The sequence below is a fragment of the Triplophysa rosa genome, unplaced genomic scaffold, assembly GCF_024868665.1.
Source record: "Triplophysa rosa unplaced genomic scaffold, Trosa_1v2 scaffold404_ERROPOS59031+, whole genome shotgun sequence".
In the NCBI taxonomy this organism is placed as follows: Eukaryota; Metazoa; Chordata; class Actinopteri; order Cypriniformes; family Nemacheilidae; genus Triplophysa; species Triplophysa rosa.
The window spans coordinates 17,560-30,603 of record NW_026634403.1 but is presented as its reverse complement, the minus strand read 5'-3'; positions in this window follow the sequence as shown (position 1 = coordinate 30,603).

Genomic DNA, 13,044 nt, shown 5'->3' with positions numbered 1-13,044 from the left:
GGAGCGTCCCGTGCGCAGCTCGCGCCCACGTGTGCTTTCATAGCGACACGGCGCGCACAGCACTGCTGCCTGTTCACATACAGTACAAATGCGAGTTTGTATTACGTTATTTTAAATACGTTTATGAGCGTATAAAAGCATGGATTATTTAATTAGATTTCTTTTATCCGCATTTTTCTGTTCTCTTTCTGTAGCGCGAGTCATAGACAGATTCAGTGTATGTTGCTGTGAGAAGAGAAGGTTCACACAGTCAAGAGTGATTGACAGCATGATGCGATCGATCGTTTCCACCCAACAATAGAATATATACAGTTTTTAGGTATGACATTGTGTTTATTGAGCTTTAGCTCATTTAACTTTTCTTTACTACAACCTTTTGAAGTCGAATCTCACTATTACATTTTATATTTACAAAAATACTGTAGGTATATTTTAGGAGCTGTTTGATTTGGGGTAAGTTTTACTTTTTGATTATTTGTTTTTCTGAGGGTCTAGACTACATGCAGCTACTATAACTTGACGCAAAAAACAGCGGTGGATGACGTTATGGATATATCGTCATTTTTATCGTTATCGCAAGAAATACCAGGAATTATCGTGATAGAGTTTTAGGGCCATATCGCCCATCCCTAGTTTGTCATTTATTATTAAATCTGTGCGAATTCTGATTGGCCAGTGTGCCGTGAACACACCACTCGCTCATCCAACACAATTGTAACTCAGTTCGTAACTGTTGTATGAGGCGTCAGATATTTTAATTGCTGTCTTCATTAACACCGTGTTAGAAACCCAAGAAGTGACAGGAAGAGAATTTGATATTGTGTAGAAATATTATGTCAAGCAAATGCTGGTGTTGTGTGATGAAAACATCACCTTAACAATGCGTTAGTAAGGGACCAAGCTAGTGAACAGATTTTTTCATGGTACTCATCAGGCCCGAGCTGGCCAATTTCTTTGTTCTGACACAGAGAAAGATATTTGGAAGAATGCTTGTAACCAAACAGTTCTTGGGCACCATTGACTACCATAGAAGAAAAAAATACTTAAACACACACAAAAATATATTTTTAAGAATTAGGACTGTTCTGGGTATCTTTTGACTACCATTGTCATTTTTCCCAGTATGGTAGTCAATGGTGGCCAAGAACTGTTTGTTTACAAGCATTCTTGCAAATATCTTTCTCTGTGATCATCAGAATATACTGTATAGATATATTTTATTTTTAATTTAATACAATTATTGGTCGCACCACATGATTCCCAAAGTGAAAACTCTGGCCCTGGCACTCATACACACGTAGGTCCACAAATGCTTTATACAGCAGATTGATTTCCACTTGAATTACCGAAGTGTCATGGTTAAACTATTTTACTATATCTTTCTATTCCTTACTAAAAGTTGCTCTCAGCATAGGGTGACCACCCGTCCGATTTGCATTGTACCGCACAGCATTTTCACCCCTTGTTCTACACGTTGCAGATTGAGAAAATGTCCCGTATTTTCATTAGTCTCTTGGTTTTTAGTTGTCACATTAAGAAAACACGTTATTTTGCCTGAAAAGCACATGAGCCGCTTCTTCGCTTGTTTATTTAATTATTTAACAGCGCTGTGTCAAAAGCAGCGACCCAATTTAATCCAGTGGATGAGAAGATAGCAGTGATTTCAGTCATCAAGAGAAACTGTGACGTCCGTTAATCAAACTGTTATTCTGGTGTTCCATGTCAACTTGCCAGACAAGTCACTAAAACATTGTAAACTGGGTGGCTTTGAAACTGTTTATAGGTTGTGGTTAGCGTATTAAAATTAATAAAATATTTGCAAATAATGAAATGCATTATCATTTGTCTGTTTCTTTATTCCTTCATTTTTCTCTTTTTGATAAGATCTTCCAAGTGTTTTCAACCTTAATATGACAAGTCCATGTCTGGTCTGTTCTTAGAATTTAAAGGGACATATAACCTTAAATTGAAACCACCACTGAAATTGTTTAATGTTATATTTGTGCCTTAATTATGTTGTAGTTGGAATGGACTAAATGACAAATTATTTCTAACAGCTCAGGGGAAGAAAAAATATATAAAAAGTATATATAAAAATGTTTTCATTCCATTGTTATATCAAAGTTATGTGTGACCTTTCAGTGGTGTCCCTCCCACACAAACGTATTTGTCATGATCCTGCCTCACCTTGTCATGCTTTTCTAGTCTTGTGGCAGGGTCATGACAGTCCCACGTGTTTTGTGTGGTAGCGCATTGTCATTGTTTGTTTATGATGGCCATGCACTCTCCTTTCTCGTCTATTGACCCCGCCCCCTTGTTTCCCCGTAATCTCGCCCTTAGTGTTTGATTCTCGTCACCTGCCTGTCACCTGACCTATGTAATTATCCTTGGTTAGTTTCCCCTATTTAAGGCCCTCTTGTTTATTGTCCCGTGCCGGTTCGCTATAGTTCATGTCTTGTCGTTTCCCCTTGTCTAGAGCTCGTTCCTGCCTAGCCGTTCCTGCCCACCTGAGAAGTGTCTATATTATTTTTGTCATTTGGTCTTTCTTTGTTTTATCCCTCTCGTGGGAAGTGTTGTGTTTTAGAGTTGTTGTCTTTGTTATTATTTATTGTTTTGCCCCACTGTTGGTTTTATTTTGTGTTTATTAATAAAAGTATTTTGTTAACCCTTACCTGTCTGCACTTGGGTTCTGTCCACAAATCGTGACAGTATTACCTGTACCACATTCGGTTTGGTATATTATTTTCCGTATGAATAGAGATCCAATTCCAAAAAACCTGCTAGTCTACACCTGCGGATTCTTTCAAAAACAGACACAAGACACACCTATATCATATTCATGAATACATTATGATCTTCTCTAATGGAATGAACTGCAAGCGTCCACATGCATAGTCTTTCAGAAAGAACTGATTACACACCTATTTCATACTCACTTTACTTTACATTGTGTTTTTGATTGATGGATTAATCTCCACATGGGTGTCCTTGAAAAGCAGTGGAAGACACACCTGTTTTGCATTCTTACTGTCAGTAAACTCCTACTGTCTTTACTTTTACCTCTAACTTTGTCATGTAACATTAGGGACCAAACAGATTGTAAATCTGAATAAATAGTTATAAATCCTATAAATGTAAATAATAAATGTGTAAATCTGGAATGGCCACAATACATCTAGAAAAGCTGATTTGAAATGAAAATTCGGAATAGTCTCTTAATTTTTAACTAATTTTTTTCTCTATTATATATTCTGTATATGTATATATATATAAACGTGTGTGTGTATATATTTATATATTAGGGCTGTTAATGCATGCGATAATTTTTTTTCAGATTAACGCGTTAAAATATTTACCGCAAGTAACGCAGCATACGTTTATTTGGTCACCCTTTGTCTTGCGTTACATTATGTAATCACGCTCTTATTCATGTAAAGGCCTTTAAACCATTTAAACACGATTTGAATTGCTTCGACACGTTCAGTGTAGATATAGACAGCTTCTAGCTATGGGATGCGGCAAAACGTGCAATGCAACAGCGGTCCAGTCTGGTGTAGGCTATACAGCAGCAGTCTTAAACTAAAATTGCTTGAGGTCCAGTAAACGAACCACCAGCCAAGGTCCGGACAATTAAATACNCCATTATCTTACCACATCGATCAATGGAGAATCAACACGAACAAGAAGAGACCTAATCAACTTCATGAGAGAAAGCCCAGTGCCAAAGAATCATCACATATGGACTATTGCTGAGAAGCTTGTGGCTGCTTTCCTTCCAGCACTGGGAATGGAATCACTGATGGAAGAAAGTGAAATCACCAGATATGAGCTGTCTTCATTTATCAACACACGAAAATCATGATGGAGGGAATCAGAGAGGAACTGCGAGGAATAGAGACTTACTGCTCTCCAGAACGGATGGTTTTGGATCAACTCACTGCAGCGCAAGGAGGTGTTTGTGTTATGGTAGGAGAGACTTGTTGTACCTACATACCAGACAATGACGCGGATGGACATCTTATTGAACAAGGAATAGAGAATATTACATTGTTGTCTACAATGATCGCAAAGAATGAAGTGAACACAGACTCTTCCATTTGGACTGGTTTAACAGCATATTCCCTAATCTGCATAACATATTGATGTTTGCTGCGTGTATTATATCCCAATTTGATATTGCTGTGTTTTTGGCCTTGATAATGCATGCATGTAAGAGAGTTATTCCATCTGGTCCTCATCATCAGATGATGGTTATCAGTCAGTGATGATCAGCTCTTTGCAATTGATCAACTCTTTGCAGTTGAGTAAGAAAAGTTACTAAAGTAATTGGTAAAAGCAGGTGTTATCCGTGTTACGAGATGACCAAGATGGGTCAGTTGGATTTTTATTTTTATAGCTTGCATATATACCTACAATAAGTATAATCATTGATATGGATTCATTTTGCTCATGCAGATATATTTTCTTTGTAGTAGATATTCCTCTTAAATTAGTAGACTTAATCATGTGTGGGACTCTTATGGAGCCCCAAAGGGGGGAATATATTGTGCATAATTCTGATCATTTTGTGCATATATGCACTTTTGGGCTCTGTTGTACATCCCACTTATAAGAAGTATTCATAGGAATGATATTACCATGATGTGTTAATAATCAGACCAATAACTATTATACAAGTGAATATATGAAGATGATTTAATGATTTAATGACATAATCAGTATACTTAAGCATTGATTGAGTGTTGTTTGAACATATAAGTATATTTTTAATCATTTTAACCAAGTATAGACCAGATTTCAGCAATATAAAATTCAGTGATGTCTTTGGATCTGTTTAAGGCCTGACCTAGATAAAGTTCAGAAGGTTGAACATGTTGTTCACTTTGTGGCCTGAAAACTGGTACCAACTGGAAAACTTATTTTTAAAAACCAAGTAAAGGTCGACATTCCACTATTAGATACAACCTTGTTGCCTAGAAAATAATAGTGGCAGACGAGAATGATTGGATATAAAAAATAAAAGATAAAGGGAATTTCCTGATTGGTTTAGGAAAGCACCTCCTTTCCTAAGTTTCACTATAACTGCAGGCTGGAAAACACTTGGTTTTCAGATGACTTGGGACATCTCACTTTGTTTGGCCTGATCAAATAAAGTTAACTCCTTGACACCTGAACCTTCTTTGTCTGAGAGATTTTTTGAACTTCAAGATCGACGTTTACCACATCAATAGCCAGTATGATCTTCAGACCTTTGTGATGATACATTGCAAGATTCTGAATTTTCGTTGAGGGGCGTGTCCGTGGCGACCTGATAAAGTTTGATGTTTCGCCATGAAAGAGGAAGCTATAGTAACTCAGGCACACAATGTCCGACCAGCCTCACACTTCATATGTTTGATAAGAGTACTGCCCTGAACACATATCCACGTCATTGTTCACTTATAGTCACTAGCGCCACCAGCTGGCAATAGGAAATATGGCACGGAAAAATCTATAATGTAACTCCTTATATGCACGTTGCCCACCGTTCACTGTTCCTGAGGCCCACGGGTGGTGATGGCACAGGGTTGCGGTTGCACTTTTGCGCGAGGGCCCGATCATCGCTGCTCGCAGCTTTAATTATTATTAGGGCCCGAGCACGGAGGAGCAAGCCACCGGCTTGCACCGTAGTGCAGAGCCCTTTTGTTTCTGTGTTGTTTATTAAAAATTACATCTGATATGGGTTTTAGAGCTGCACGATTCTGGATAAATTTAGAATCCCGATTCTTTTGTTTCAAATAGAGATTGCGATTTTTTTACGATTCTGAAAATGATGACTAAAAGTAATACATAATTTACTAGAGGTTCTGACAAAAAATTGTTTATTTAGGTATGTAATACGTAGGACTTTGCTTCAAAATTATTACATATTTTATGGTTAACCTACAGTAGTTATAGTGAGAAATTTTTAACCACAAATTCCATAAGTGTTTTTTTTACTTTAAATGCAAAAGTTTAACTTCCTAAAAAGTATTAATGCATTGAATTAACGTGTATATGAAATATTTCCCAGTAAAAAAATTCATAAGGTGACACTTGCAATTAAAGGTCTTGCCTGATATCTACAGACTGCTTGAAGGGGTCTTTAAAGAAAGACACTACTGATAAACATAACAACGCAGTATTCTCACCTGTAAACAGTTTAAAATAACTTTGGCAACTTCATGAAAAGCTCTAATAGCACAGCTTCTCTATTAGCGTAAATACAGTGATAAGCGCCACACACTCTGATGACGTATTTTACCGCAATGACGGATATAAACGCGCACTCGGATTTGTCAGCGCTACAAACAGTCTGCAATCGATTGTTTCGTTTCAAACCAGTCTAGTTAAGATGTGAAGCATATTCAGAACAATGTACGAAAGACACTCATAAGAGCAGTTTTGTTGTCAGGCTGTATTTACTCTATATGTTGGTCTGTTGTTTGGTGTGAGATTAATTTGGGCAGCATATGAGCTTGTAAACGCGTCTCATGCGTGTGAGTTGGCAACTCTCTGTTTTAATCCTAGTACTTCTGTGATTGTTTGACACAGAAATAATGATAGTGTGTGGTTGAAAAGACTGTTTGTGACGTCGTTACATACCTTATGATAACCTATGAGACCTTCTGCGGCAGCACCAGCACATATTGAAGCATTATGATTTTAGTCCGAGGTAAATTAGACACGAGAATCGTAGATTTTCATTAATGAGATCGCGTGGGTGTTTGAATCGAGATCGCGATCTTTTAACGATTAATCGTGCAGCTCTGATGGGTTTTAAAATTAGGCGTGGCAAAATGGCTCGCTAGCGCCACCTAGAACTGCCCAGGCCACTACGCAATACGTACATGGACCAAATTTGGTGGGCTGATAGAACACCCCGAATCATGAAGAAAAGTCTCTTGGAGCATATCTCTAAACTCAACAGGAAGTCCGTTATTTTTGATTTCCTGTGCAATTTTGTAATTTGTTTCAATTTCCAGTCGTCGTACTTTAACGAACTTCTCCTAGAGTTTTAATCCGATCAACATCATCTTCATGTCATTCTAATCTTAATGCCTTTGCGAAGCTAAATTGCGGAGATCCTGACTTTTCATGGGGGAACATCCATCCAAAGTTTGGCTTTTCGCCATGAAACAGGAAGCTATAGTAACTAAGGCACACAATGTCTGACCAGTCTCACACTTCACACATTTGATAAAAGTCCTGGCCTGAAGACATCTACATGGTAATATTCAGATACTGTTACAGCGTCACCTGCAGGAAACAGGAAGTGGCATGTTTTAAACTGTGATTAACTCCTCATACAGATTTAAACAGGTCAGAATCATATTTGGCCAGTATGATCTTCAGACCTTTGTGACGATACATTGCAAGTTGTTGACTTTTCGTTGAGGGGCGTGTCCGTGGCGGCCTGACACAGTTTCATGTTTCGCTATGAAAGAGGAAGCTATAGTAACTCAGGCACACAATGTCTGAACGGCCTCACACTTCACATGTTTGATAAGAGTCCTGTCCTGTACACATATCCATGTCAGTGTTCACTCATAGCAATAGCGCCACCAGCTGGCAAAAGGGAATATGACACATTTAAATAAATAACAAATCCTACTATAATTCGCCTGCATTAATTTTATCGCCTATGATTACACATATCCATGTCAGTGTTCACTTATAGCAATTGTGCCACCAGCTGCCAAAAGGGAATGTGACACATTTAAATAAATAACAGGAAATCTGGTACATGTAAATAAATTAAAGTCTTTCTATAATATAACTTCCTAGACCTTTGTGACGATACATTGCAAGTTCCAGACTTTTCATGAGGGGCGTGTCCGGGGAGGCGTGACAAAGTTTGATGTTTCGCCATGAAACAGGAAGCTATAGTAACTCAGGCACGCAATGTCCGACCGGCCTCACACTTCATGTTTTATAAGAGTCATGGCCTGAACACATATCCACGTCAGTGTTCACTTATAGTAATAGCGCCACCAGCTGGCAATAGGAAATATGGCACGGAAAAATCTATAATGTAACTCCTTTCATGCACGTTTCCCACCGTTCACTGTTCCTGAGGCCGACGGGTGGTGATGGCACAGGGTTGCGGTTGCACTTTTGCGCGAGGGCCCGATCATCGCTGCTTGCAGCTTTAATTAGGGCCCGAGCACGGAGGAGCAAGCCACCGGCTTACACCATAGTGCAGAGCCCTTTTGTTTCTGTGTTGTTAATTATTACTATTATTATTATTCTCCCTCTTTGATCGCTAATTTGAAGGCCTAAACATGCTCAAAAACTCACAATAATTTGCACACGCATCAGACCTTGCAAAAATTTACGTCTGATATGGGTTTTAAAATTAGGCGTGGCAAAATGGCTCGCTAGCGCCACCTAGAACTGCCCAGGCCACTACGCAATACGTACATACACNTTTGTCTTGCGTTACATTATGTAATCACGCTCTTATTCATGTAAAGGCCTTTAAACCATTTAAACACGATTTGAATTGCTTCGACACGTTCAGTGTAGATATAGACAGCTTCTAGCTATGGGATGCGGCAAAACGTGCAACGCAACAGCGGGTCCAGTCTGGTGTAGGCTATACAGCAGCAGTCTTAAACTAAAATTGCTTGAGGTCCAGTAAACGAACCACCAGCCAAGGTCCGGACAATTAAATACCTAAAAACATGAATTGATGATTTTTGGCAGACCAAAGAAATAAACATGTCTTTTCATATCTATACAACGGCATTTCTGACAACAATTTAATGAAGGAAAATGTGCAAAATGCCCTAATCTCTAAACCTGCTCTGAACATACATTCATTTCAACATTAAAAGAAAACTAAAGTGTTGTTGAACCGAGATTAACAAATAGCAGCATCAGCTGCGACTGAACATCCTCTGATATGTAAGATGGATAAAAGCGTCTGCTAAATGACTAAATGTAAATGATAACATTTCAGCTCTTGTTGTGGCTGTTGCAGCTGAATGGGAGGTTTGTTTGATATTTTCTTTTAGTTCATGTCTTTATTTTCCTTCTAAATTCACACGCAGCCTCCATGCACTCTTTTACTATTTTCCCATCAGTAAAGGTCTTTTTATGTTTTCCTAAGATCCACTGTATTCTTAGTGAACATTCATATGCTCGTTGTTGGGCGGTAAGTGAGTGAGTGAGGAAGGACCCGTGTAGATCGCTCCTACTGGGCTTTGAGCTAATACTGTATATTTTCCGTGTCCATACCTCGGACTGCTGCAGGTAAGATTATTCAAAATGTCTACGTCTAGTTTCATAATGCCGTTTAAGGTTTCCACTTTGGACAACCGCAACAGACTCCGAGCAAATGAGACAAACCGGCTGTAAAACTTCAAGTTCCTTACGAACACTAAGTTTCTTTCTGTGTTTTGGATCACCAGTCAAATCAAATCAGAAACAGGTTGGATGTTGTGAGTAGTGATGGGTCGTTCATGAGCGATTCGTTCTTTTTGAATGAATCTTTAAAATGACTCGGGAGTAACGAGTGTCTCAGCGAGTGATTCGTTCATTTTGTGTTGACCACGCATGTGCAACATTGTACCAGAAACAGTAATGAAGTTCGTCTCTCGAGTCATCGGGTCCGAGTCCTTATACCGGAAAGAGAAATGATTAGTTCGTCTCTCGAGTCATCGGGTCCGAGTCCTTATACCGGAAAGAGAAACGATTAGTTCGTCTCTCGAGTCATCGGGTCCGAGCCCTTTTGTTCTTTTGTCAAATGGTAGCTCCGCAGGCAAACCTGCAGCCTGTACCGGAGTCTTCGAGTCCGAGTCTTTAACGTTACTTGACCACTTCCCGGATCATCAGTCAAATGCATGATGTACGTGTTATATGTTGTATTATAGGAAGAAATATAAAATGATCAAAAGATATGTGCAATAAACATCTTCTCTAAAACGTACCGTTCTGTTCTTTTTTCTGTCAGTATATTCATAAATGTTTCTTGTGGATTTCTGCATGTGTTTTTAATTGATCTTAATAACTAACTATTTTGCATAAGAACTGTGCTGGCAAAATATAAACATAAGCAACACTAGTAAAGTCAGTGTTTATGTCTAATGCATATATTACACAAGTGATCTCTTATTAAATAATTGCACATTTAAATGATTTCAATAGCCTATTATTATTATATACTTTGCAAACTGCATGAGACTTTTAGTAAAAAACAACAACCTGTAAACCTTATTGCATACCTGAGTGACCCAAAATTGTTAATGAATTATAAATACATAACTTTACAGAAATGCTGTCAGGAAATAATTAAATAACTGTTTCTCATAACTTGTCCCTAACTACAATATAAGTTATTTCTTATTATATATCTGATCAAAACTATCATAAATAAACGTTATGGGGAATTTGGCTATTAAGATGCAACATTAATTTAACTCTGCTCAGATGAACGAAATGACTCGAAAAAAGATTCGTTCATTTTGCAGAACGAGATTCAAACATCCGAATCGCAAAAATGACTCGAACTTCCCATCACTACCAGAGAGGCATGTCTGAGATGCCTGAGAAAAGTGCCAGTAAAATATCCTTCTCAACTTAAACGGACCAATGGTTGGAAGACCTGACTCAACCAGTAATTGCATACCAGTATCTGGTCTACACTGAAGCAGAACGTAGGCGATGCGCAGCACATTGTTCTATGCTGCATGTTCCAGATCAAAAGGACTAGGTTCATTGAAGGACAACTACTGGCTGTGTGGCCGGTGTACTTATCTCTACCAAGAGATGGTGGACAGGAGTTTGTCGCTTTGGTCAACTACATGGTGGATGCATATCTCATACCACATCGATAATGGATGATCAACGAAGCAAGGACACAGAGAGAGACTAATCGACTTCTATGAAAGCCCAGTCAAAGAATCATCTATGGACTATGCGAGAAGTTGCTGCTTTCCTTCCAAGTGGGAATGGAATCACTTGTGAAGAAGTTGAGATCACCAATTTGAGCTGTCTCATTTATAACACAACGAACATTGATGGAAGGATCAAGAGGACTCGGGATAAGACTTACGCTCTTCAGAACCGGATGTGGATCACTCATGACGCTACAAGGAGGGTTTGTGGGTATTGGAGAGACTTGTGCTACTATATCCAGAAAGACGCGGATGGACATCTATTGACAAGGAACGAAGAACATCTCTTTAATGATCGAGACTTTGACCAAATCTGAGGTTACCTCAGAAACTTTTAATTGGGACTGGATCATGAGTGTGTTTACCAACATGAAAAATTTGATGCTAATCGCGGCTTGCATTATTGCATTTTTTTTAGTGACATTATGCANCCCCGAATCATTAAGAAAAGTCTCTTGGAGCATATCTCTAAACCCAACAGGAAGTCCGTTATTTTTGATTTCCTGTGCAATTTTGTAATTTGTTTCAATTTCCAGTCGTCGTACTTTAACGAACTCCTCCTAGAGTTTTAATCCGATCAACATCATCTTCATGTCATTCTAATCTTAAGGCCTTTGCGAAGCTAAATTGCGGAGATCCTGACTTTTCATGGGGGAACGTGACCCTGGCGGCCATCCAAAGTTTGGCGTTTCGCCATGAACAGGAAGCTGTTGTAACTCAGGCCTACAATGTCCAACAGGCCCCAGACTTCACCCAGACTTCACACATTTGATAAAAGTCCTGGCCTGAAGACATCTACATGGTAATATTCAGATACAGTTATAGCGCCACCTGCAGGAAACAGGAAGTGGCATGTTTTAAACTGTGATTAACTCATAGAGATTCAAACAGGTCAGCAATATATTTGGCCAGTATGATCTACAGACCTTTGTGATGATACATTGCAAGTTCCTGACTTTTTGTTGAGGGGCGTGTCCATGGCGGCCTGACAAAGTTTGATGTTTCGCTATGAAACAGGAACTTATAGTATCTCAGGCACAAAATGTCCGAACAGCGCCACCAGCTGGCAATAGGAAATATGGCACGGAAAAATCTATAATGTAACTCCTTACATGCACGTTGCCCACCGTTCACTGTTCCTGAGGCCGACGGGTGGTGATGGCACAGGGTTGCGGTTGCACTTTTGCGCAAGGGCCCGATCATCGCTGCTTGCAGCTTTAATTTAGGGGAGTTGAACTAAACTCTGCAGGACACCAGCCCTCCAAGGGCCCTTGATTAGCCCTGCTCTATGCTTTATTTTAACACTTATTTTATTAAAAAACATGTTATTTTTAGATGATGGCAGAGTGTTCTCCAAGGAGAAGACAAAGATTTAAAAACCTGTCCCACCTAAATGTAAGTTGTTGCCATTAAATATAACATACCTAACTCCTAACCAGTCAAAATCCTTTGGACGTGGGTTCGTACAATATAAAAATATGTTTCAATTCTAGTATCAGTACTAGACATCATGCAAAAATTGCAGTATATGACTCTTTCTCCATCTCTCTTGCTTTTTTTGTCTTCTAATAGACAACAGTGACATTTGAAGTGGTCATTCTGTGAACTGTAAGAAGGTTTCATATTTATACCTGCAACTTTATCAGGAAAGCACTGTTTATAGTCTCTGGTTATTATTTCTGCAGCAGACAAATCACTGTCAAGTGTGTCAAACCACCTTCAAGGTTTTGCAAATTTTCATTGCGTAATATTTTTGTATTAATCAGGGCCGGATTATCCAATGGGCATTATGGGCACCGGCCCAGAGGCCCATGCGTGCACTGTAAACCCAAATGTTCAAAATAATCAAACAGATTAAGTAATGTAAACTTAATTTTATAAAAAAGTTCTACTAACTTAAATATTTTAAGTTCGTGAAACACTTTTTTACTTTTGAGTAAAGTATAATGATTATTTTTGATTAACTTGACTAAAACTCAAAAAAATTATTTGCTCCTTACTTAATTTAAACATGTTAATTCAACAATTGGTCAAGAAGGATTTCCAATTCCCAGCATGCTTTGCGTCAGACTGCATTAGGAGAGTAAATAAAAAAAATATGATTATTTTATATGTTTTTAGTAAA